Raw genomic sequence first — 24,434 nt, forward strand, 5'->3', positions numbered from 1 at the left:
CCGAGCCACCCCCGTCAAATCATTCTCTGCATCTATTACCTTTTGTACCACCACCCCCCTCCCTTTAGAATGTAAGCTCTATGAGCAGGGCCCTCCTGTACCTTTTGTATTGTACTGTACTGTAATTGTGCTGTCCCCCCTCTAAATTTAAATTGTAAAGCACTGCCTAAACTGCTGGCACTATATAAAGCATGTATTATAATAAAAATAATAATAATAATAATAATGTATCAGACATTTAAAAAAAATATGTATGTGTGTATGTATATGTAGTTTTTTCAAGAGCAGTGATTTTAATTATGGTTAAAGTGCAAAATTGCAACAATAAAAAGGAAAACTTCCTTTAAATATAGTGTGTGGGGGGTCCCCTTAACATGCCTGTAAAGTGGCGCATCTGTAGCATGTACAGAACATGCTACAGCAAAACTGACATTTCTAAAGAAAAAAAAATGAGTCAAATCCCATGTAAAATAAATTGTGGTTACAATTGCTGTCACCCAGCTATTAAAAAAATAAAAAGTGTGAAAAAGTAATAACCACACGAGACAAAAAGAAAATGTGTACCTCGATGTAAATCCATCGTCAATCGCGATGCCCGCTGGACCCGAAAAATGAAAACAAATGAAAACTCCTCTTGCCTCTTGGGAGACCTCACATCGTATGCCCACTCTGACGTGATGTCAGAAGGGGCAGTGCCACCACATGACATAGCCAGGTGGCCCTGCCCCTTGCTTATATAAGAAATGTCAAAGCGCAGAGCAGGCATACGGTGGGAGGTCTCCCAAGGGTTGAGAGCGTTTTTCATTTTTTGGGTCCGGCGGGACCCTGACAACCACAGCCCAATGTTGTTTTCGGGAAGAGGCCCTTGTCCCCATCAACATGGTGACAAGGTGCTTTAGGGTGGGGTGGCAGAGTCCCCTCTGTCCCAAAGCACCCACTGCCCCCTGTTGAGGGCATGTGGCCTAGTATGGTTCAGGAGGGGGGCTCGCGCTCCCCCCACCCTTTCTTGACCTGCCAGGCTGCATGATCGGATAAGGGTCTGGTATGAATTTTGGGGGGGGCACACTTTTTTTTTTAATTTTGGCATGAGGGCTCCTTAAAATTCATACCAGACACAAAGTGCCTCATATGGACTGGGGGGGACCCAACACCGTTTTTTTCTTTAATTTTTTTGCTGACACTTTTTTTTATTCAGCTGTCAGCGGGGAACCCATTGACATTGACCCATTACTGATGGGAATTTTTCTATTTTCCAAGGTCATGTGTGGCCTGATGTCTGAATTTAGACTAGTCAGTAAAGTGACTCCACACTTACATGTTTGTTTTAGTTCAATAGCTGCCTACCTCTTCAAGCTGAACAACCAAGTGTTATACAAAATTGTTAAAAAGTTTGAAATGATAGAGTTTTCTTGCACTGATTTGCATTCCTGTATGTCAATATGAAGAGCCTATTTGAAGATATACTGGTTGCATCTGAGTGTTGTAAACGAGTCCTGAAGGAGCTCAGAGGGCGAGTTTATTCTCCAGCTTTGCACACAACCCTCTCAGAGAGCAAAGTTCAGTAAACACAGGATTTATTGCTATGGGTGTGGGAGAGAAGATATACAATAGACTGTATAAGGAAGTGAAACATTGCGAGATTCGTCTGAGCGTGTCACAGAGGTAAGAATTTGTTTCTGACTTTTCGAGTCTGAGATGAACGAGGAATGGGGGGAGAAATAAAGAAAGAAATAGGGAGAGAAGGAGAGAGAAGGAAGGAAAGAAAGAGGGATGGAGGGACAGCAGGCCCAGATACTGCACCACAATAGAAATATGTGTATTCCAGAAAGTTTATAAATCAGCAGATAAAGATACTCCAAACACCTGGTGTTGGTGCTCCAATCATCCCAGCACCATGGTTGTTATGGTTTCAGGATGATTGAAGCGCGTTAATTCCTTTTTTTTTAAACAGTTTAAGTTTATTTAACTTCAACATTAGCAGAGGTAGGTTTACAGTCATGCATAGTAATCATGTATGGATATTAATTGTATATCAGTGTGAACGTAGGTCTGAGAGTCTTGGCTTCATTAACATTCAACTCAGATACAGAAGAAAAGCACCAAAACATCTACGAGTCACTTAACATTTCTATGGATCGTGAAAGCCTGTGGCTGATTTACACACAAGTTGTTGAAAGAGGACCTATACAGGCGCGCCCTTCATGTTACGTTTAGGGAGTTCTATACAGGTGTAAGTTAGTTAACAGAAAGTATGGAACAGATAGAGATGAAAAGGAATTTGAGTAATGCCGTGTACACACGATCGGAAATTCTGCCAGCAAAAGTCTGATCTGAGCTTTTGGTAGGAAAATGCAACTGTGTGTATGCGCCGTCGGACTTGATTGGAAAGATTGAGAGCAGGTTCTCTATTTTTCAGACGGAAAAAGCCATTCGTTTGTATGCAATTCTGATGTGCAAAATTCCGACACATGCTCGGAAACAATTTTGACGCATGCTCAGAAGCATTGAACTTCATTTTCCCGGCTTGTCATAGTGTTGCACGTCACCACGGTCTTGACGGTCGAAAGTTCAGAGAACTTTTGTGTGACCGTGTGTATGCAAGGCAAACTTGAGCGGAATTCCGTCGGAAAAACCATCCAAGATTTTTCTGACGGAAATTCCGCTCATGTGTACGGGGCATAAGAGTAAAGTTTAGGGAAGTTTTGGGGAAGGTTTCGTTAGTTGATTGTTATGTTTGAAAATGTGTGGGTTACACTCTTATTCTGCTTCATTACACTCAACTATTTTCTCTGAAAGTAGGATTACACATTTATCTTGGTTTGATCAGATGTCTGTTGGTGTGGCTATTTGCAATTTATGTGTGAGGAGATATAAATGTTCAGCCTGACTGCAGATCATTGTATGTTTCAGAATAACGAAACTCAAACCAGGGTGACCATGTTTTATGAAACCTGTCCACCGTGTCGAAAGCCTGGGCTAGATTGTCTTCCATTTCACAGATTTCTGACACCCAAGCCAACCAGTGCGCTATAGAGGGCACTCGTGTGGTTCTCCAGCGGGTCGGGATCAGCACCTTAGCTGCATTCAGCAAATGCTTGGTTAGCAATTTTTGTAGCGTTTGAGTGGGTAGCTAGAGATGTGTAGAAGACAACAGGCATGTGTAATACTGTTTTGGTTTCTGTTATTAGTTTAATCAGGTCCCTGACCTGGCACCAAAATGGGGCCATGTGAGGGCAGTGCCACCAGATGTGTACAAGTGTACCTGTATGCTCCCCACATCTCCAGCATATGCTTAAGGTCTGAGATTACCAGGAATGTAGTTTTTCTGACATGACATACCAGTCAGTGAGTAGTTTATAAGACGTTTCTTGTATCTTAGTGCTGATAGAGCACTTGTGTGCTAGAATGCAGGCCTTTTTCCATTGATTGTCCATTAAAGTCATCTTAAGTGCAGTGGACCAATGCTCTCTGAATCTGTCTTCAGTATTGGGGTTCGCATATTGCAGCCACGTGTAGGTGACTAAAGTCACCTTGTGTAATTGTGCGCCCTCAGCACATACCTTCTCAAGATCTGTCTGGAAAAGTTTCCCTGTCTGGTCGTACTACCAACGAAGCTGCATAGTTGGAAGTTTATCCAGAGCAGTAAATTAGATAGTCCGCTGTCTCTTTTTAATGTCACAAATTCCTTGAATCTCCCATCTTGAAAACATTCTCCTGCCGCTCAGGGATTTGTTGTTAGGAGGGCGGCGTAGCAAATTGTTCCCAATCCCGGTGAAAAGTCAGCAATGTCCATTAGTGGTGTTAGGGGCTCAGTAGGGAGGTCACTGTAGGGTGTTTTGCCACTTCTAAGCAGATATTTAGTTTGGTTTCCATTAGTGGATTTTTTTTTAATGTTTGGAGTCCCGGGTTCCATGTAGAAAAAAGTAGGGGGTAGGGGCTTAATAGATCCTCTAAGGCTGCACAGTCTTTAGTTCCCCGGTGGCAGTTCCAGTCCACTATTCTTGTTAAATGGGACGCTATGTAGTATTTCCTGAAGTCAGGAAGTCCCATCCCTCCTAATTCCTTAGGTGTGGTCAGAAGTGCGAATTTGATCCTAGGTTTTTTATTTGACCATAAGAAGGTCAGGAGTATGGTGTGTAATTTTTAAAATAAACCTCTGAAGTATTTTAATCGGTAACGCCCATAAAGGGTATAGCAGCCTGGGCAAAATGACCATTTTCAGAATGGCGGCCCTCCCAAACCATGAGAAGTAACCTGCGTTCCAAAGTTTTAAATACTTTTCTATCGTTTGAAGTAAAGGTGGGAAGTTCACGTCATAAGTCATTGACAATTTAGGGGTCAGCTATATTCGAAGATATTTTAGTGCCAATTCCATCCATTTGAAGGGGCAATTTTCTTGGGTTCTGGCTAGATTAGTCTCGGACAGGTTGATGTTCATGGCCTTAGATTTTGATAGGTTTATTTAGAGATTGGAGACAAATCCATTATGGGCAAAGGCTTTCATAAGATTGGGTAGTGAGATGTGTGGTTTTATCACAAAGAATAGAAGGTCATCTGCATATGCTGTCGTCTTGTATACAATGTCATGTAGAGAAAAGCCTCACGAGTTGTCTTTTTTACTGTACAAATGAATGGTTCTAGGGAGAGAATGAATAGCAGCGTGGACAAGGGGCAGCTTTGCCTCGTGCCATTCAGTATCTCCACTTTGTCTGATAAGGTTCCATTAATTTTTATTTTGGCTGAAGGTCTTTGGTATAGTGCTGTAATCCATGCCATCATGTGAGGATTAAGTCCCATGTGATTTCAGGTTGCGAACATGAAGTCCCAGGCGACTCTGTCAAAAGCCTTCTCCGCGTCTGTGGATAAGAGAAGACTTTCCATGTGTCGGGATTGTGATGTTTGTGTGGGAAGGAGTGCTTATATGATGTTGTCTTTTGCTTCCCTGCCTGGCATAAAGGCTACTTGTTCAGGATTTTTTGAAGCCAGGATTTTAGCTAGCAACTTCAGGTCCATGTTCAGTAAAGAAATAGGCCTGTAGCTGGAGCACTCTGTGGTGTCCTTGTTGGGTTTGGGAAGAACCGTAATGTGTGCGGTGAGAAAGTCTGAGGGTACCGATCGAGTGTTAGCCAGAAAGTTAAAGGATTTTTTAAATGGTTCTGTCAGTATGTTTATAAAAGTCTTATAATAGATAGAAGTGTAGCTGTCTGGACCTGGGCTTTTCCCTGGTTTTAAGGCTTTAATAGCCTGTTGAATCTCCATGGAAGAGATCTCGTCTTCTGTCGGCCGTTGATTGTTTAGGGAGACCGCTGTCCCTTAAGTAGTCCTGTATTGTCTGAGCTCTATCCCCTGATACCTCAGGAGGTCTGTGTTGTGTAGGTAAACTGTACAGTTTGGAGTAGTATGTGTGGAAATGCTTTGCTATGGCTTCTGTTGTAACGTCTAGTGTCCCATCTCTACTTTTAATGCCCATTATGTGTTTGGAGGTAGTAGGCTCCCCCAGGGCCAGCAGCCTGCCCGATTTGTCTCCTGCCTCATAGTAGATCTTTTTTTAAAAAAAATAGAAGGGTTTTTGTTTTAGTTTCTAGGCTTAGCTGTAGTTTTTTCCTTGCCTCTAGTAGTTCTGTAGCTGAGGTCTCTGTCAGGGACTGTTTATGTTTTGTCTCCAGTCCGCAGATTATGCCTGTCAATCTTTTATATTCAGCCTCCTGTTGTCTTTTACCGTGTGCACCCATTCTCATCAAGTCACCCCTTATTGAGCATTTGTGCACCCCCCAAATCATTAAGGGGTCTGCCTCTGGAGTTTCATTTAGTCTAAAGAAGTCCCTAAGCTTTGCGGTAATTTTAGAGAAAAGATCAGGATCTGTCAGGAGTTAAGCATTCAGTCTCCAGGAGTTTGTGTCAGCCTTAGGGGTTATCTGAATTACTGTCAAGGATATTGGTGCATGGTCTGAAATGGACTGTATTCCTTTGAAAATAATTTTTATTGTATAGAAGAATAACATTGCGACAAATGTTCACCCTCTCAGCGGTATAGTGCAGAGAATAGAACAGTGAAGTAACTATTATTAAGAGATTTCACAGATACAAGCATGGAACAGTCAACTTTGTCACAGGTGTGGTAAAGTATACCGAGAGCAACATACCTAGAGCAACAACGTGTAATATACTGCTATCTCTACTTCTTATCTGCCAGCCGTCTCATCGCCCCAGCACCCCATATGGGATCAGACTGTGCCATGGGCGGCCAGACCACCCGGCCTCTGGTTGCTGAATACATCGGCGTGCACTCACAGGAAGAATCAGACATAACACAAGTGTTATAAAATCATCTAAAACCTGAACTGTTAAATGGGAACATTCAACTCATTCCATATACAAACAAGAGCATGTATGAGAGGATAGAATTTTGTCTCAAAAAGAGCCCAATTTCCGCCAATTTCCGCCAGCGGAGGCTGTTAGGAGTATTGGGTACAGGGATAGACAGAAGGAAATAGTGATAGGTAGGGATGAGCCGAACACCCCCCCGGTTCGGTACGCACCAGAACCTGCGAACGGACCGAAAGTTTGCACGAACGTTAGAACCCCATTGACGTCTATGGGACTCGAACGTTCGAAATCAAAAGTGCTCATTTTAAAGGCTAATTTGCATGGTATTGTCCTGAAAAGGGTTTGGGGACCCGGGTCCTACCCCAGGGGACATGTATCAATGCAAAAAAAACTTTTAAAAACGGCAGTTTTTTCGGGAGCAGTGATTTTAATGATGCTTAAAGTAAAAAAAGTGAAATATTCCTTTAAATATCGTACCTGAGGGGTGTCTATAGTATGCCTGTAAAGTGACGCGTGTTTCCCGTGTTTAGAACAGTCCCTGCACCAAATGTAATTTTTAAAGGAAAAAATCTCATTTAAAACTGCTTGCGGGTTTAATGTAATGTCGGGTCCTGGCAATATGGATGAAAATCAGTGAGACAAACGGCATGGGTACCCCCCAGTCCATTACCAGGCCCTTTGGGTCTTGTATGGATATTAAGGGGAACCCCGCACCCAAATTAAAATAAGGAAAGGTGTGGGGCCATCAGGCCCTATATACTCTGAACAGCAGTATACAGGCTGTAGGTTTGTTGTTAAGTAGAATCTCTTTTTGATTTGGGTACATTTTTAACGTGTTTAGCTCCAGCCAAAAAATCTTTTTTAAGCTTTTTGGAAAACATAGGGAAGGGTTATCACCCCTGTGACATTTGTTTTGCTGTCTTTCCTCCTCTTCAGAAGATTTCACCTCACTTTTTGTCCCAATGGATTGGAAAGCATCAGTGGAAAGGAGAAATGTTTTTCCCATATTAACTCTTACAGGAGAGAATTTCCCTTCCTAGGGGTAGATTTATTCTCACTTCCTGTTGTCTCCTTCCGTTTGCAAGTAGGAGTCGTTTGTAAGTTAGTTGTTTGAAAGTAGGGTCCTGCCCTATATACTCAGCAGAAATTTGGGCCTTAGGTGTTGCTGTGGCCACAACACTGTAAGCCCTCACAGGGCTCTGCTGTGAAATATTAGATCAAGAATTGTAATTACGTGCCCCTGTTGAACAGGAGCTGAAAAATTGGGCCTTAGGCACTGGTGTTGGTGCCACAACACTGCAACCCCTCACAGACACTCTAGTTGGAATGCAGGAACGAGCCCTGCTGCAAAGTATTGCATCAAAAATTGTAATTACACGCCCCTGTTAAACAAGGGCTGAAAAATTGGGCCTTAGGCACTGGTGCTGGTGCCACAACACTGCAACCCCTCACAGACACTCTAGTTGGAATGCAGGAACGAGCCCTGCTGCAAAGTATTGCATCAAAAATTGTAATTACACGCCCCTGTTAAACAGGGGCAGAAAAAATGGGCCTTAGGCACTGGTGCTGGTGCCACAACACTGCAACCCCTCACAGACACTCTAGTTGGAACGCAGGGACGAGCCCTGCTGCAAAGTATTGCATCAAAAATTGTAATTACACGCCCCTGTTAAACAGGGGCAGAAAAAATGGGCCTTAGGCATTGGTGCTGGTGCCACAACACTGCAACCCCTCACAGACACTCTAGTTGGAACGCAGGAACGAGCCCTACTGCAAAGTATTGCATCAAAAATTGTAATTACACGCCCCTGTTAAACAGGGGCAGAAAAAATGGGCCTTAGGCACTGGTGCTGGTGCCACAACACTGCAACCCCTCACAGACACTCTAGTTGGAATGCAGGAACGAGCCCTGCTGCAAAGTATTACATCAAAAATTGTAATTACACGCCCCTGTTAAACAGGGGCTGAAAAATTGTGCCTTAGGCACTGGTGGTGGCGCCCAGAACCAAAAATGTTCTTACAAGCTATCAGCGTGATGATTGAGGAGGAAGAGGATAATTACTCAGGGATAGTCACTCAGCATCAGCATAGGCAGTCTTTGAAGGGATCTGAGATTTCAAAAAAAATTATTCGGTTACATCAGCATCAGGTGCTTGGTAGCTGGTGGTGATCCAAGACTGATTCATTTTTATGAAGGTCAGTCGATCGACCGAGTCAGTGGACAGACGCACCCTGTGATCGGTTACCACGCCTCCAGCAGCACTGAATGTGCGTTCCGAAAGAACGCTGGATGCAGGACAGGCCAGTAGCTCAATTGCATACTGTGCAAGCTCTGGCCAGTGATCCATCCTCAAGACCCAGTAACCCAGAGGATTTTCGGTGGGAAAGGTGTCCAAGTCTGATCTTGCCCCTAGGTATTCCTGCACCATGTAAAACAGACGCTGGCGATGGTTGCTGGAACCGATCATACCTTGGGGCTGCGGACCAAAAAATTGTCTGAACGCATCGGTCAGACGGCCACCTTCTCCACCGCTCCTTCTTTGACTGACCGAAGCCTCAGCAACACGTTGTCCAGAAACAGGAGTTTGTAACCTCCCAGTCTCTGGGAACGCGTTGCACAGACCTTTCTGCAAGGCCTCCCGAAGATGTTTCATCCTCTGCTCCCTCTGCGATGGCAAGATAAGGTCCGCAACCTTACCCTTGTAACGTGGATCAAGGAGGGTTGCCAGCCAGTATTGGTCCTTCTCCTTGATACCACGAATACGAGGATCCTTACGCAGGCTTTACAGGATCAGGGAGGCCATGCAGCGTAGGTTTGCTGAGGCATTCGGTCCGGAGTCCTCTGGGTCACTGAGGACGACATGGTCCGCAGCCACCTCCTCCCAGCCACGTACAAGTCCATGTGTTTCTTGGGACTGATCCCTTAAAGACTGCTGCTGATGCTGAGTGCCAGGCTCCACCTCCATACTGACACAATCTTCCTCCTCCTCCTCCTCTTCCTGTGTGATCAGCGGGCACGCAGGAACACTGTCTGGATAAAGGGGGCCTTGAGAGCTAAGGAAGTCCTCCTCTTCCTGCCTCTGTTCTGCCTCAAGTGCCCTGTCCATTATTCCACGCAGCGTGTGCTCCAACAGGTGGACAAGGGGGACAGTGTCACTGATGCATGCACTGTCACTGCTCACCATCCTCGTGGCCTCCTCAAATGGTGACAGGACAGTGCATGGATCCCTGATCATGGCCCACTGGCGTGGGGAAAAAAAAACAAGCTCCCCTGACCCTGTCCTGGTGCCATAGTCGCACAGGTACTCATTGATGGTCCTCTGCTGCGTGTGCAGCCGCTGCAGCATGGCCAACGTTGAGTTCCACCTGGTGGGCATGTCACAGATTAGGCGGTTCTTGGGCAGGTTAAACTCCTTTTGGAGGTCCATCAGCCGAGCACTGGCATTATATGACCGGCGGAAATGCACACAGACTTTCCTGGCCTGCCTCAGGACATCCTGTAAGCCCGGGTACCTGCCCAAGAACCGCTGCACCACCAAGTTAAGGACGTGAGCCAAACAGGGCACATGGGTCATTTGTCCCTGTCGGAGGGCAGAGAGGAGGTTGGTGCCATTGTCGCAAACCACCATTCCTGCCTTAAGTTGGCGTGGCGTCAACCACCTCTGAACCTGCCCCTGCAGAGCTGACAGAACCTCTGCCCCAGTGTGGCTCCTGTCCCCCAAGCACACCAGCTCAAGCACCGCATGGCATCTTTTGGCCTGCGTACTTGCCTAGCCCCTTGAACGACTACGGAGCACCGCTGGTTCCGAGGAAGAGGCCATGGAGGAAGAAGAAGAGGAGGGGGTGGAGGAGAGAGGTGTGTCACAATCATTAGCATTTTGGAGGCGTGGTGGCGGAACAACCTCCAACACTACTGCACCTTGTCCTGCATCCTTCCCAGCTGCCAGCAGAGTCACCCAATGCGCCGTGAAACTTAGGTAACGTCCCTGTCCATGCCTGCTGGACCATGAGTCAGCGGTAATATGCACCTTACCGCTGACCGCCCTGTCCAGCGAGGCATGGACATTGCCTTCCACATGCTGGTAGAGAGCCAGAATCGCCTTCCGTGAGAAAAAGTGGCGTTTGGGTACCTGCCACTGAGGAACCGCACATTCCACAAACTCACGGAAGGGGGCAGAGTCTACCAACTGAAAAGGCAGCAGTTGAAGTGCTAGCAATTTTGCCAAGCTAGCATTCAACCGCTGGGCATGTGGATGGCTGGGAGCAAACTTCTTTCGGCGGTGCAGCAGCTGGGGCAGGGAAATTTGCCTGGTACAATCTGACGTCGGTGTACCAAAATCAGATTGCCCACAAGTACGTGGCTGTGACACACCTAATTGTACACCTTCACTCCTCTCAGTGCAGGTCTCAGAGAGGACTGAAGGTCTAGTGGGGTTGGAAATCTCAGCTGATGAGGAGCAAAGAGAGGTCCTCTTTGTTCTTTGGTGTGGGTCTTTTAGATACGCTTGCCAATGAACTGCATGGCAGGTCAACATATGTCTGGTCAAGCATGTGGTACCCAAGCGGGAGATGTTTTGGCCACGTGAGATACGCTTGAGACATATGTTGCAAATAGCAGTGGTGCGATCTGATGCACTCGTCTCAAAAAAGGCCCACACCAAAGAACTTTTTCAATAACGCGCAGAGACTGCAGCGCCCTGCACATGTGGAGCTTTGGGGTGTGATGCAGTCAATGTGCTGCCCTTAGGCTGGCCCCTGGAGGGCATCCTGCCTCGTTGGTGATGTGCCGCCTCCTCCTCCTCCTCCTCCTCCTCCTCCTCTCTCCTATCAGGCACCCACGTTGAGTCAGTGACCTCATCATCCCCTCCGTCCTCATCACTGGAGCAAACCTGGCAGTATGCTGCAGCAGGGGGAGCATGACTGCCAGATTGCTGTCCTTCTTGGGCACCCCCTCTGTCCGTGCTCGTGTTACTGCCTTCATCGAGCTCAGTATCATCATCAGAGCCTTCCAAACGCTGGGCATCCTCCTGGAGCATGTACCCAACACTGTGGTCAAACAGTTCGAGGGACTCCTCAGGAGGACATGGTGGGGCTAGGGAAGGAGTCACTGATGACATTGAGCCGAGGGAAGAGGCCGCTGCTTTGCCAGACAAAGTACCCTGGGCATGGGTGAGAGAGGATGAGGAGGATGAGGACGGCTTGGTCATCCACTCGACCAAGTCTTCCGCATGTTGCGGCTCAACATGGCCAGCTGCCGAAAAAAAGGCCAAGTGTGTCCCATGGCCACGTGCTGATGAGGATGCACCGTCTCCATGACCAGCACTAGACACAGAGCCTGCTTGCCCTCTCTTATTGGCTTGTGACTGTCTGCCTCTCCTTCTTGGCCTTCCAGACATACTAATGGCCTGTAGCTGCACTAAGCTGGGATATATATATATATATATATATATATATATATGTATATATATATATATATATATGTATATATATATATATATATATATATATGTACTGATACTGCAGCTAGCAAAATCAACTGCCTGCCTGTAGTATGAGAACACCACCTACCTTCTACAGTTAGCTTTAGCTGAACACTGTGAGGTGGACGCACCCCACTAACTTGTAGGTTTAGCAGAACACTGTGAGCAGGACGCACTGCACTAACTGTAAATAGTCTAGCTGCCTGACTGTGGTACTAATAGGATCAAAAGAACACCAGCAATTTTCTTCAGGTAGCTGTATTTACTGTAACAAGACAAGCCTGCCTGTCAGTAAGAAGATAACAGGAATGGATCTAGCTGAACACTGTGAGCAGGACGCACCCCACTAGCTTGTAGGTTTAGCTGAACACTGTGGGGTGGACGCACCCCACTAACTTGTAGGTTTAGCTGAACACTGTGAGCAGGAAGCACCCCACTTACTTGTAGGTTTAGCAGAACACTGTGAGCAGGACGCACTGCACTAACTGTAAATAGTCTAGCTGCCTGACTGTGGTACTAATAGGATCAAAAGAACACCAGTAATTTTCTTTAAAATACTGTAACAAGACAAGCCTGCCTGTCAGTAGGAATATAACAGGAACGGATCTAGCTGAACACTGTGAGCAGGACGCACTCCACTAAATGTAAATAGTCTAGAAGATAACAGGAACGGATCTAGCTAAACTGAATACAGTGTATATATATATATATGCAACACCTGGGATGCATATATATACACAATACACTGTAAGTGCAGCTAACTGACTGACTGTCCTGCCTAATCTAGCTAACTCAAATGAAATGACACTGTCTCTCTCTCTCTCTCTAAGCACACCGGAACACACTGCACAGGGCCGCCGTGCAGGCGGCCTTATATAGTGTGGGGCGTGTACTAAATCCCCTGAGCCATAATTGGCCAAAGCCTCCTTGGCTTTGGCCAATTACGGCTCTCTGTTAAGGCGGCGCTGTGATTGGCCAAGCATGCGGGTCATAGTGCATGCTTGGCCAATCATCAGCAAGCAATGCACTGCGATGCCGCAGTGAATTATGGGCCGTGACGCGCCACACAAATTTGGCGCGAACGGCCCATATCGTTCGCAATTCGACGAACGATCGAACAGCCGATGTTCGAGTCGAACATGGGTTTGACTCGAACACGAAGCTCATCCCTAGTGATAGGGAAGTTGGAGCAAAGAGAGGGTGAAGGAAGAAGGGGGAGGGTATAGGGGTAAGGGTGCAGGCTGCAAGGAGAGCTGGGAGATATAGGAAGGTTTACATTGGGAGGACTGCAGGTGAGAAGAAATTGCCCTGGTCAAGGACCAGGGTTCCCAGATACGTTTGAATATCTCAAGTTTGTCAAGGATGGTGTTAGAAGTTTTTTAGAGTTTAGGTGTATTTTGAAATTTTGGAATCGTTTGGTTTAGGAGGGCGATTGCCGGGTCTTGGTTGACCGCTGTCCCAGTGATTTTATGGATTAGGTTAAACATTTTGTTCCAATAGCCTCTTATTCTGGGGCATTGCCACATAGTATGGAGGAGAGAGCCCAAGTGACCACATCCTCTGTAGCAGAGGGGTGATTACTGTGGATAGAATTTAGCAAGACGGGTTGGAACCAGGTACCAGCAGGACATGTAACAAAATAGTGATCTTGCACAGTAATGTAAAGCACTCAGCCTACAACTACAGCTGACAATAAATGATAAAGTCCCAAAAACTGGTAGAAAACTGGAAAAAAATAATAATTCAAATAGATAAATGGTTCAAGTCCATATGTTGATACAAATTGGCGACTTCTCCAATATATATTCTCATACTGCTTCCCGACCCCCTCACGCAGATATACTGCGGCAGAAAGGCACATACAGGCAGATTAATGTACCTGTACGTGGCCCTTTAAGAGGCAGCTTGCTGGCTTGTGGGCGCTCGCGCAAGAGGACCAAAAGGCCAAAATTGTAAAGATAAGGGAACCCATAATTTAGGGTCAGATACGCTGTGTACATTACTTAAAGTGGAGGTCCGCTGAAAAAAAAATATTAAAAGCCAGCAGCTACAAATACTGCAGCTGCTGACTTTTAATATATGGACACTTACCTGTCCAGGGAGCCCGCGATGTCGGCAGCCGAAGCCGATCCATCCTTTGGCTCTCAGCTGCTGCCGCCGTCATCCTGCGGCTTCACTTCCTGGTTCCCTACTGCGCATGCGCGAGTCATGCTGCGCATCCTGTCAGGTCCCTGCTGTGTTCTGTGTCTCACAGAATACAGCGGGGGAGGACGGGGGAGGCGCCGGAAGTGGCATAGGTCACCGCAAGCACCACGGTGATCTATGCCAGGAAGTGGGAGCAAATACCTGTATTAGACAGATATCTGCTCCCTCCTCCCCCCTGAAAGGTGCCAAATGTGACACCAGAGGGGGGAGGAATCCAAAAAGTGGAAGTTCCATTTTTGGGTGGAACTCCACTTTAAGGACCGGGTGTATGATACCAGGAGATACATACAAAGACGGAGATGCCCTAGTGGAAGATTGTGGAACAGAATTTGGGGAAGGTTAAAGGCCATCTCATCATTTTGATGATGTTTATATACAGATTTGAGGTGAGAGTTCTGTGAGCACATTCCCTATTGGATGCATATTTTCTATTGGATTTAATGAGAATATATATTGGAGAAGTCGCCAATTTGTATCAACATATGGACTTGAACCATTTATCTATTTGAATTATTATTTTTTCCAGTTTTCTACCAGTTTTTGGGACTTTATCATTTATTGTCAGCCGTAGTTGTAGGCTGAGTGCTAACACATTACTGCACAAGATCACAATTTATTTACTTATTCTTGTTTAGTGTGTTGTGAACACGATTAGGTTTTGCAGCTGGTTTTGATTCACTATTAGCACTTTTTATTCACCTGTTATTCACTTTGATCATCATTTCTATTATTTGTGTTTTATTCTTGTTTTTGGATACAATATTCCTTTTAGTAGTGCAAAGGCCTCTTTCACTTATTCTTTGGACCAGCGGGACATGACCTTGAGGTTAGCTTCAATCAAGGAGATGTTAAGGATCCCCTTGAATGCGTTAGTGAAGTGAGAGTGCCAAGTGTCTAGGTCCCACTCTATGTCAAGGTCACGTTCCCAGCTCTGCATGTATGATGCTTTCCCCAACAGTTCAGCTAGGGCTGAGTAGATCAGGGAAATTTCCCCCCTCACATCCGTGGCTGTGGAGCACCATTGCTCATATGGGGTAACTGTTAATATCTGTTTGTATTTTGGATCAAAATTTAGTGTAGAAAGCGGACTATTTGGCAGAAGCAAAATTTTTCTGAGGAGGGCATTTCTAGTTTTGTAGTGCAATAACTTAGTTTAAAGGGTTCGTTTGAGTTAAAGTAGGGCCTTATTCGATAGAGACCTTTATCCAGCCACCACTGAAAGGTCTTGATGTCCATCCCTGGAGGGAATTGGGGGTTGTGGAAAATGTGGGCCAAGGGATGCCATCTAGATGTTATGGAGTTCAATTTATGTAGGGAGTCGCATAAAGCTACCGAGTGAGATAATGTAGGGGATGGAATAGGGGGCCTAGTTCTAGGGGGCACCAGATTAGGAAATCTATTGTGAAATTTAGGATCGCTTGTTTTTCCATCTCTATCCAATCAGGTTTTGGGCCCCTGGAGTATATGGTTGATATTTGGCTCAGTTGTGCTGCCTGGTAATACCACCAGAGATTAGGCAGTCCTAAACCCCCCTCTGTCTGGGTCTAAAGAGAATTTTTTTAGGAAGACGGTGACTAGTTTTACCCCAGATAAAGCGGATTATTGCTGACTGAAGGTTATTAATATGGAGTTTGGTAACTGGTATGGGAAGAGAGTGGAAGAGATAAAGAAGTCTTGGTAGGAGGGTCATTTTGATTGCATTAACTCTTCCTAACCAGGACATCTTATGCCGTGTACACAGGAGCGGACTTTACGGGTGACTTTATCCGGCGGACTGGATTTCATCGGACAATTAGATCGTGTGTGGGCTCCAGCGGACTTTGTTTTCTCAAAAGTTGGATGGACTTAGATTTGAAACATGTTTTAAATCTATCCGTTGAACTCGAGTCCGGTCGAAAAGTCTGCTCGTCTGTATGCTAGTTCGACGGACAAAAAGCCACGCTAGGGCAGCTATTGGCTACTGGCTATTAACTTCCTTGTTTTAGTCCGGTCGTACGTCATCACGTATGAATTCGACGGACTTTGGTGGATTGTGTGTAGGCAAGTCCGTTCATTCAGAAAGTCCGTCGGAAAGTACGTCGAAAAGTCCGCTGGGCAAAGTCTGCCATAAAGTCCGCTCGTGTGTACGCGGCATTATACATAGACCATTGGTCAAGATCTGTTATGAGTTTTTTGTACATGGGCGGGTAATTGTATTTGTATAGCTGATCTATAGAGGCCGTCAGATGGATGCCTAGGTATGGGATGGAAGTATTGCTCCAGGAGAAGGGGAAATGATTCCTCAGTCTATCTACTAGGGACATGGGGGTCGATACATTGAGGGCAGTAGATCTGGACATGTTAACTCGCAGGCCTGAGGCCTGTCCAAATTTGTTTAAAAGCTGTTTTAAAGACATTAGGGGTTGAGGTGAGAGGGGAAGTAAAGAAAAGCATCACATCACATGCCTGACGAAGGGGTCCTGCGCAGCCCCGAAACGTTGCACCTTCCTTTGTGATGTGACTTCTTTTCATTAAAACCTTTTGGACGACTAATTGCTGATCCATGGTGTGCTGGCGAATAGGGATGAGCCGAACACCCCCCTGTTCGGTTCGCACCAGAACATGCGAACAGGAAAAAAGTTTGTTCGAACACGCGAACACCGTTAAAGTCTATGGGACACGAACATGAATAATCAAAAGTGCTAATTTTAAAGGCTTATATGCAAGTTATTGTCATAAAAAGTGTTTGGGGACCTGGGTCCTGCCCCAGGGGACATGGATCAATGCAAAAAAAGTTTTAAAAACGGCTGTTTTTTCAGGAGCAGTGATTTTAATAATGCTTAAAGTCAAACAATAAAAGTGTAATATCCCTTTAAATTTCGTAGCTGGGGGGTGTCTATAGTATGCCTGTAAAGGGGCGCATGTTTCCTGTGTTTAGAACAGTCTGTCAGCAAAATGCCATTTCGAAGGAAAAAACACATTTAAAACTACCCGCGGCTATTGCATTGCAGACAATACACATAGAAGTTCCCCTTCAGGTCTGGTATGGATTTTAAGGGGAACCCCACGCCAAAAAAAAAATTGGCGTGGGGTCCCCCCAAAAATCCATACCAGACCCTTATCTGAGCACGCAACCTGGCAGGCCGCAGGTAAAGAGGGGGGACGAGAGTGCGCCCCCCCTCCTGAACCGTACCAGGCCACATGCCCTCAACATTGGGAGGGTGCTTCTCCTCGGGCCGCTCCGCACCCATGGCATGGAGGGAGGCTCCCGCTGCTGTAAAGAAAAGCAGGACATCAGTGAAAAGTGCACATTTGTGTGTCGATGGGCCACATTGGACTCCGTGAATGTCAGGGTGTCTTCTGATAGCTATAGCTAAAGTTTCTATTGCTATTGCGAAGAAGAGGGGGGATAGGGGGCATCCCTACCTTGTTCCTTTTGTAATAGGGAAAGGGTCAGAGAGGTGTCCATGGAGTCTAACCTGTGCTTAGGTTAGGGAGTAGAGGGCCTCTAGTAAATTGAGAAAATTAGAGCCGAATCCCCAGGGTAGCGAACAGGTAAGGCCAGGTGACTGTGTCAAAGGCCTTTTGGAGGTCTATGGATGGACTGTATTCCTATTTTGGCCTCTATCACCTTGGATAGGTCCCTCTGGGATGTGAACATATAATCTATGCGGGAGTAGCGGTTATGATGTATGGAATGAAAGGTAAATCGCCAGGTATCAATTAATTGCACTGAGTGCAAGAGGGTTTTAATCTTTTTGAGTATCTTGTACGTGATACACGTCTTCCTTGATGAAGAGTTCAAGGGGTTTAGCGGGATGTTAAAGTTTCCCCCCCCAGTATAAGGCAGCCTGATGTGAATCCTCTGAGTGCTCGTATCATGTATTGGCAAAAGGTCACATGGGCTGAGTTGAGGAAGTAGACGTTCGCGAGGGTAATTGGTGAACCTTCATATATGCCCTTAAGTAAGATGTATCTTCCCCCTGGGTCTACTAATCAGTCTGTCAGGGTGAAGGGACCTTCCTTGCTCACCAAGATCAAAACTCCTTTCAATTTGGCAGAGTTGTTTGTGGGATGCAATGCCTCGGTGAAGTACGTGCTTGTCAGTTTTGGAATCTGGTTGGTCTTAAAGTGCGTCTCTTGCAGGAAAGCAAAATGTGGCCTACCTTTCTTGAGTTCTCTTAGCAGTGTAGACCTTTTTTCTGGGATGTTCAGCCCTTTTACATTATGCGATATGATTGTAGGGCCGCAGGCCAGGGAGGAGTAATCCATCTGGAGAACCCATGAGTGTAGTGATCTGATCCAAACCTGTAATTAAAGCTCAAGGCTAGTCAAAAAATCAGTTTATCACAGTGCAATCACAAAGATATGGGGAGGGGGATGAAAGGTAGAGGAGAAGAGAGAATAGAAAGGTGTTAAGATGCAGAGAGAGGAGGAGGAAGAGTTATCAGAACACTTTAGAAAGTAATAACTGTTCCAAAGTATATAATTAGTGGGTCAAGGGGTGATAAATCTTGTCCCCAAGCCCACTCTGTGGTAACGTGTGTAGGCTACAACAGGTGGATGGAAGCAAATATTATCACCTATTCACTTTGGGTGTTAGGTACTAGGTCTCTTTTAAAACCGAGTGGTAGGCGATAAGTAGCACAGCCAAAATGAGAAGAAACATGGCGTGAAAATGGCTCAAATATTCCATTATTATTGCATAACAATACAATATCAATTGGAGTGCATATTTAGAAACCCAGCTTAAAGAGAACTATAGCTCTAACAGTTCTGGTATCATCTTTGTGGTATGAGAGAGCTGTGAATAAACACTTTGGTGTAATAGTGGGTTGCCCCAGTCTGTTGGCATGACCCATGGCTGTTCATGCGTGGTCGTCTATTGACCAAGTAGTGTTGATCATGGCAGTCTGTGCACCCAACACAGTGGAAACCTGATTGGAGGCATCCATAATTCTCTACCTGTAGATGGGGTATTATAGCACAATTTGTTAGGCTTCCGCCTCTAACAAAAGGGAATTATGTGTCTCAATGCGTCTTCCAAACGGTAACTTAGGAGTTGGCTTGAGGTTCCTGATGGGCTGGAAGCCATTCAAAATGAGCAGTGAAAGTCTGTCTCTGAGCTATTAAGTGGAACGCAGTTTCTTTATCCCTCTAAACCACACCAAAGATGATCATTTAATGTGCGGTAGGCCTCGTTTACCAGGTATGTGGACCTTCCTGGTCATCATCTGGTGCCCTGGAGGGGGCCTGTCTTGGATTGGGAGTTCCGCCATGTGCTCCAGGACCCCGATTGTGCTTAATTTTTTTGGACACTCTGTTCTGTTTAGGCCTCCCTCTGCCCGGGGTGGAGAAAATGTCTGATACCATTCCGGAAGAGCAATAGGTTCCAGGTTCAGGGATTAAAAAAAGTCAGGTAGATCTGTCCGGGTGCGTAGACCATGTTGTTTGCCAGCTTGGGTGACAGTTAGGGCAAAGGGGAATAGCCATGTGTATTCCAGGTCATTTGCTCTCAGCTTATCAAGCAGAGGACGCAGGGCCCTGCGATTCCTCAGGGCTATTTGTGACAAGTCATGAAATAACATAATGGTTTCCCCGTTGAACACTATGCTGTCATTTCTTATGGCTTTGTTCATAATGGCTTCCTTCAGTGGGAATCTTTGCAGGCAGCAAATGTCCCTGGTGGGTGCAGTGTCAGGGCCTTTGGGTCTAAGGGCTCTGTGAGCCCGCACAAACTCAATTTCAGTGTCCTCCTGTCTCTCTAAGAGGCTGTTGAAGACTCTTTGCAAAGCTGGGATGATTTGAGCTGTGTCCACGGATTCAGGGATCCCCCTCACTATAATGTTGCTCCTTCTGCCCCTATTGTCCAAGTCCTCCAGGTGTCTGTTTATCTTAATGAGATGTGAGGAGTGAGAGATTGCCATGTTTTCCAGTCTGTGTAGTCTCCTGTCCCTGTGTTTTCCATTTGTCTCCACAGCAGCTAGCTTATCTGTTAGGACTAGCAGGTTAGATTTTAGGTCGGTTATGGCTGCTGAGAATGTGGACTTGATGTCAGCTGCAAAGCCCGACATATCAGCATAGGTCAGGGGTTGGTTTGTCTGAGTCTCCTGCTGTGGATTGTGAATTCTCGCTGGAATCCTCCTCCTCCCTCTGTGTCCACACCATTTTGTTACCTGCCATGCAGCTGCAGGATACCGCCTGGTTTTTGAACAGATTGGTAATGGTGTCTGGCTGTAGTGGTCACCGTGCTGCGTCTAGAGCGAGTTTGTGGGGTCTGGTGGAGCTTTTTGCCCATTGCTAGGGTGCTGTGAGCAGGGTATCAGGCTGCAGGCTGGGTTTCTTCACGGAGCTCCGCTAGTGTGTGTCCATCCCTATTGAGTGCCAGGCCACGCCCCCTGAAGTGCATTATTTCTATTATTACATTGTAATATAAAATGAAATAGTTCAACTCACCATAATGCTGAATGAGTGTGAGCCCTGAGCGTGTCACTTGCCACTGTCACCTGCCATCAGGTGCCCCCAGCAGAGTCCCTCCTTACATCAGGTGCTCCCATCAGAGTCCCTCCTTACATCAGGTGCCCCAGCAGACTCCCTCTTTACATCAGGTGCCCCCAGCAGAGTCCCTCCTTACATCAGGTGGCCCCAGCAGAGTCCCTCCTTACATCAGGCATCCCCAGCAGAGTCCCTCCTTACATCAGGCGTCCCCAGCAGAATCCCTCCTTACATCAGGCGTCCCCAGCAGAGTCCCTCCTTACATCAGGCGTCCCCAGCAGAGTCCCTCCTTACATCAGGCGTCCCCAGCAGAGTCCCCCCTTACATCAGGCGTCCCCAGCAGAGTCCCTCCTTACATTATGTGTCCCCAGCAGAGTCCCTCCTTACATCAGGTGTACCCAGCAGAGTCCCTCCTTACATCATTGCCTGGGATGCAAACGTGTGCTAAAAGTTTGTTTGTCCTGGAGGGCTCTGTGCATTGAGAAAAAGGAGGTGACTCGGGGGTGCCATTTACAGAAGACCAGCTTGTGGAGGCCAAAGGGAAGAACCAAGAGGCAGATCCTAGGTTGCTTCTAAATCAAAAAAAAAGGGAGGAGCGACGTGCTGACCACACCACGAAGAGACGGGCAGCAGCTGTGAGCCGGCCGGCTCATATTGTTTTTAGAGGCATTTTTGATCTATTCACACTGTAAGTGCATTTCTTATTATTTTGTTACACAATAAATGAAAACTGTATTACGCTATGGAGCATCTCTTTTTATATCTGTTTTTGGGATTTGAGCGGTAACACCCCCATTCAGTGGATTTCCTGAGCGGTGACCTGTGAGACACATCGCAACAGAGATCCAGTGGCTGGGGGACACAGCCACTTGCTCGCAGGATCTCTGTGACAGGAGATCTGTTGATCCGGTAAGGGGCAGCTATGTTTGAGGTGGAGGAACTCCCTATAACATCACGCTCCCCAGGGAGACAGTCTTTGCATGCCTCACTTTGTTTGAAGATTGATGCTTTCTCCCTCTTTCAGAAAAGTTTTTTTCAACAAGGACTTTTGTTTGACTGTATGGACTTATCAATATCACTTGGTCCTTAAATCCTAATTTCCATCTATTTTATTTCTATAACTGGAATGGTGCAGTTTGTGGGACTTAAGCCTATATTGTTTGTCAGCAAACATTGATCTGTTTTGTTCAATTTTAATTTTAATTTTTATTCATTGTTCACCATTTAAGGATGTTTTTGATGTGGTCATATCAATTCACCATGATCACGTTCACTTATTAGCAGCGCAGCCTATCCTAAAGCAGCTTCATTATTATCCCATTAAAGAAGAAGAGAATTGTGCGCTGCATTTGGAGATTTCATCATTTGCCACGTCACAAATGTTAATTCTCCATTACAAACGCTAGTTTACAAGACCGACCTCTTCTGTTTACGAGCATGCATGTTTGTACTTTGGACTTTTGTCCGACGGACTTGTGTACACCCGATCGGAAAGTCTGACAACACACATTTGTTGGAGGAAAATTTGAGAACATGCTAGCCAACATTTGTTGGCATAAAGTCCAACAACAAATGTCCGATGAAGCATACACACAGTCGGACTTTCCGCCAACAAGTTCACACCCAACATTTCCCATTGGAAAATCCGATCAGCATAACAGCAGTGGCATAACTGCATAACAGCAGCCGTAGAGTCTTCGAGACTCCAGCTGTATCATCTGTGTACTCGGGCCTAAATTGTTGAAATTGTTTTCCGTTAAAACTGCAATTTAAAGTGGTTGTAAACCCTTACAGACCACTCTGACCTACAGGTAAGCCTAGATTAAGGCTTTCCTGTAGGTCCAAGAAATATCTCCTAAACCTACACGGTTTAAGAGATATTTGCAAATAGACAGGCATCGCTGTCTATGGAGCATGCACCGTAGACAGCGTCACGCAGATGCACTGAGCGCGCCGCTGCAAACTGCGATATACCGTTACTGGTGGCTCCCATGCGCGGGAGTAATGTCATCGCGGCACCAGCCAATCACAGCGCTGGACGCTCCGCAACAGAGGGGACAGCAGTGACATTGTAGGCTCCTGTGTCAGGTAAGTGACACATAATGGGCTACTATGCGATACGATGCATAGTAGCCCATTATGCTTTACCTTTGCAGGGAAACAAAGAGGAAGTAAACCCATCAGGATTCACCCCGACAGTTCAGATTTTAAATCATGTGTCCGGGTTTCAGTCCACCTGAAACCCAGACACATTATTCAGACAGGAAATAATAGTTCAGGGATTGGCAGTGTGTGTATAATTATCTGGTCTGTCTGATCCAATAAAGACAACCAAAAAAAGGAAAACCTGGTGCTCAAGGCACGGTAATACCCCTCTGGATTTTTTTAAATTCCAAAATAAAGTTTATTGATTGTCAAACGTGATATACATGAACATCACATGAATCAGATATACATGAGAAACCGAATAATGTCATACATGAGAGCCAACTGTTGAGAAGGGTTTGTACAGTCAACTGGGTTGAGGACTAACGGGAGCCAATATAAGTTATGGGTGTTAGGGTCTTTACATATACCGTTAGTTATAGATTTACATGGTTTGTGAAAATGTTATATCACGTTGCAATATTTCACATTGTTCTATTCAGAGCTTTCTCTCAGTATAGAGGTGTTGTAGTGTTGTGTCCCAGCAAGTTCTTCTATTATATTAGTGAGTGTTATGGATATAAGCTTCAAGGCATGTTGGGGATTTTTAGTTTAATTCCTATGAGTGAGTTTTTTATGGGGTGTCCATTGATGGGCTTTTAATCTTCTCTGTTGTCAGATGTATGGGGTTCGCTGGGGTCTGTGGTCCGCTTTTTCTACATAGGCTAATGGTCTGTGGGATTGCGGTCATCGGACCTCTAACAATCCCCGTGAAAGACAGAAGCGAGACTGACAGGTTGGGTCTATGATTAAGACTCTCAGGGGGGGTGTAGAGAGTCCTTCAGGAGAGCGGCTTGGGTAGGTGGGGTACCTCGTTGGAGAAGGAGAAGGTAGACTAGAGACTCAACTGAGAGCGGTATATTACTCAGGCTTAGGGGGATGCATAGGGTCTTTGTCCCTATCAGGGGGTGTATTCTGTGTTATACAACGTAGAATACAGGGGGAGTTTTGAGGAATGTAAATGGTAGGGGGGGAGATGGGGGTGTAGGGGTGTGTAGGGGGATCTCTTTCCTTTTCCTCCACATTATTGTTGTGTGCCTTCAGATTGTACTAAGCCAGTAGTTGGGTGTAGTCTGCAGTCATTTGGAAATGTTGCTAGCAAGCCCACATTTTCCGGTATTTGGTGGATGTATCTTTAGCTTGGTGGACCAGGTCCTCCATTTCCACTACTCTGTTTACGCGCTTAATCTATTCCGCAATGGTAGGTGGGTTGGGTGATTTCCAGTGGACTGGTATACATATTTTTGCGGCATTTAACCACTTCAGCCCCGGAAGAATTTACCCCCTTCCTGACCAGAGCGTTTTTTTGCGATTCGGCACTGCGTCGCTTTAACTGACAATTGCGCGGTCGTGCGACGTGGCTCCCAAACAAAATTGACGTCCTTTTTTTCCCACAAATAGAGCTTTCTTTTGGGGGTATTTAATCACCTCTGCGATTTTTATTTTTTGCGCTATAAACAAAATAAGAGCGACAATTTTGAAAAAAACGCATTATTTTTTACATTTTGCTATAATAAATATCCCCCAAAAATATATAAATTTTTTTTTTCCTCAGTTTAGGCCGATACGTATTCTTCTACATATTTTTGGTAAAAAAAAATCGCAATAAGCGTTTATTGATTGGTTTGCGCAAAAGTTATAGCGTTTACTAAATAGGGGAGAGTGTTATGGCATTCTTATTAATATTTTTTTTTTACTAGTAATGGCGGCGATCAGCGATTTTTATTGTGACTGCGACATTAT

General features: G+C 45.7%; 1 protein-coding gene across 1 annotated transcript in view; it reads left to right on the forward strand.

Annotated features, from left to right (window-relative positions):
• Nucleotides 1-1,547: 1,547 nt before the first annotated feature.
• LOC141133854 (NACHT, LRR and PYD domains-containing protein 3-like) overlaps nt 1,548-24,434 on the forward strand; it is a 162,596-nt gene continuing 139,709 nt past the window's right edge. The window contains exon 1 of the mRNA XM_073623437.1: nt 1,548-1,662. The gene's annotated coding sequence lies outside the window, so the exon portion shown is untranslated. The remainder of the gene's footprint in view (nt 1,663-24,434) is intronic.

The sequence above is a fragment of the Aquarana catesbeiana genome, linkage group LG03, assembly GCF_042186555.1.
Source record: "Aquarana catesbeiana isolate 2022-GZ linkage group LG03, ASM4218655v1, whole genome shotgun sequence".
In the NCBI taxonomy this organism is placed as follows: domain Eukaryota; kingdom Metazoa; phylum Chordata; class Amphibia; order Anura; family Ranidae; genus Aquarana; species Aquarana catesbeiana.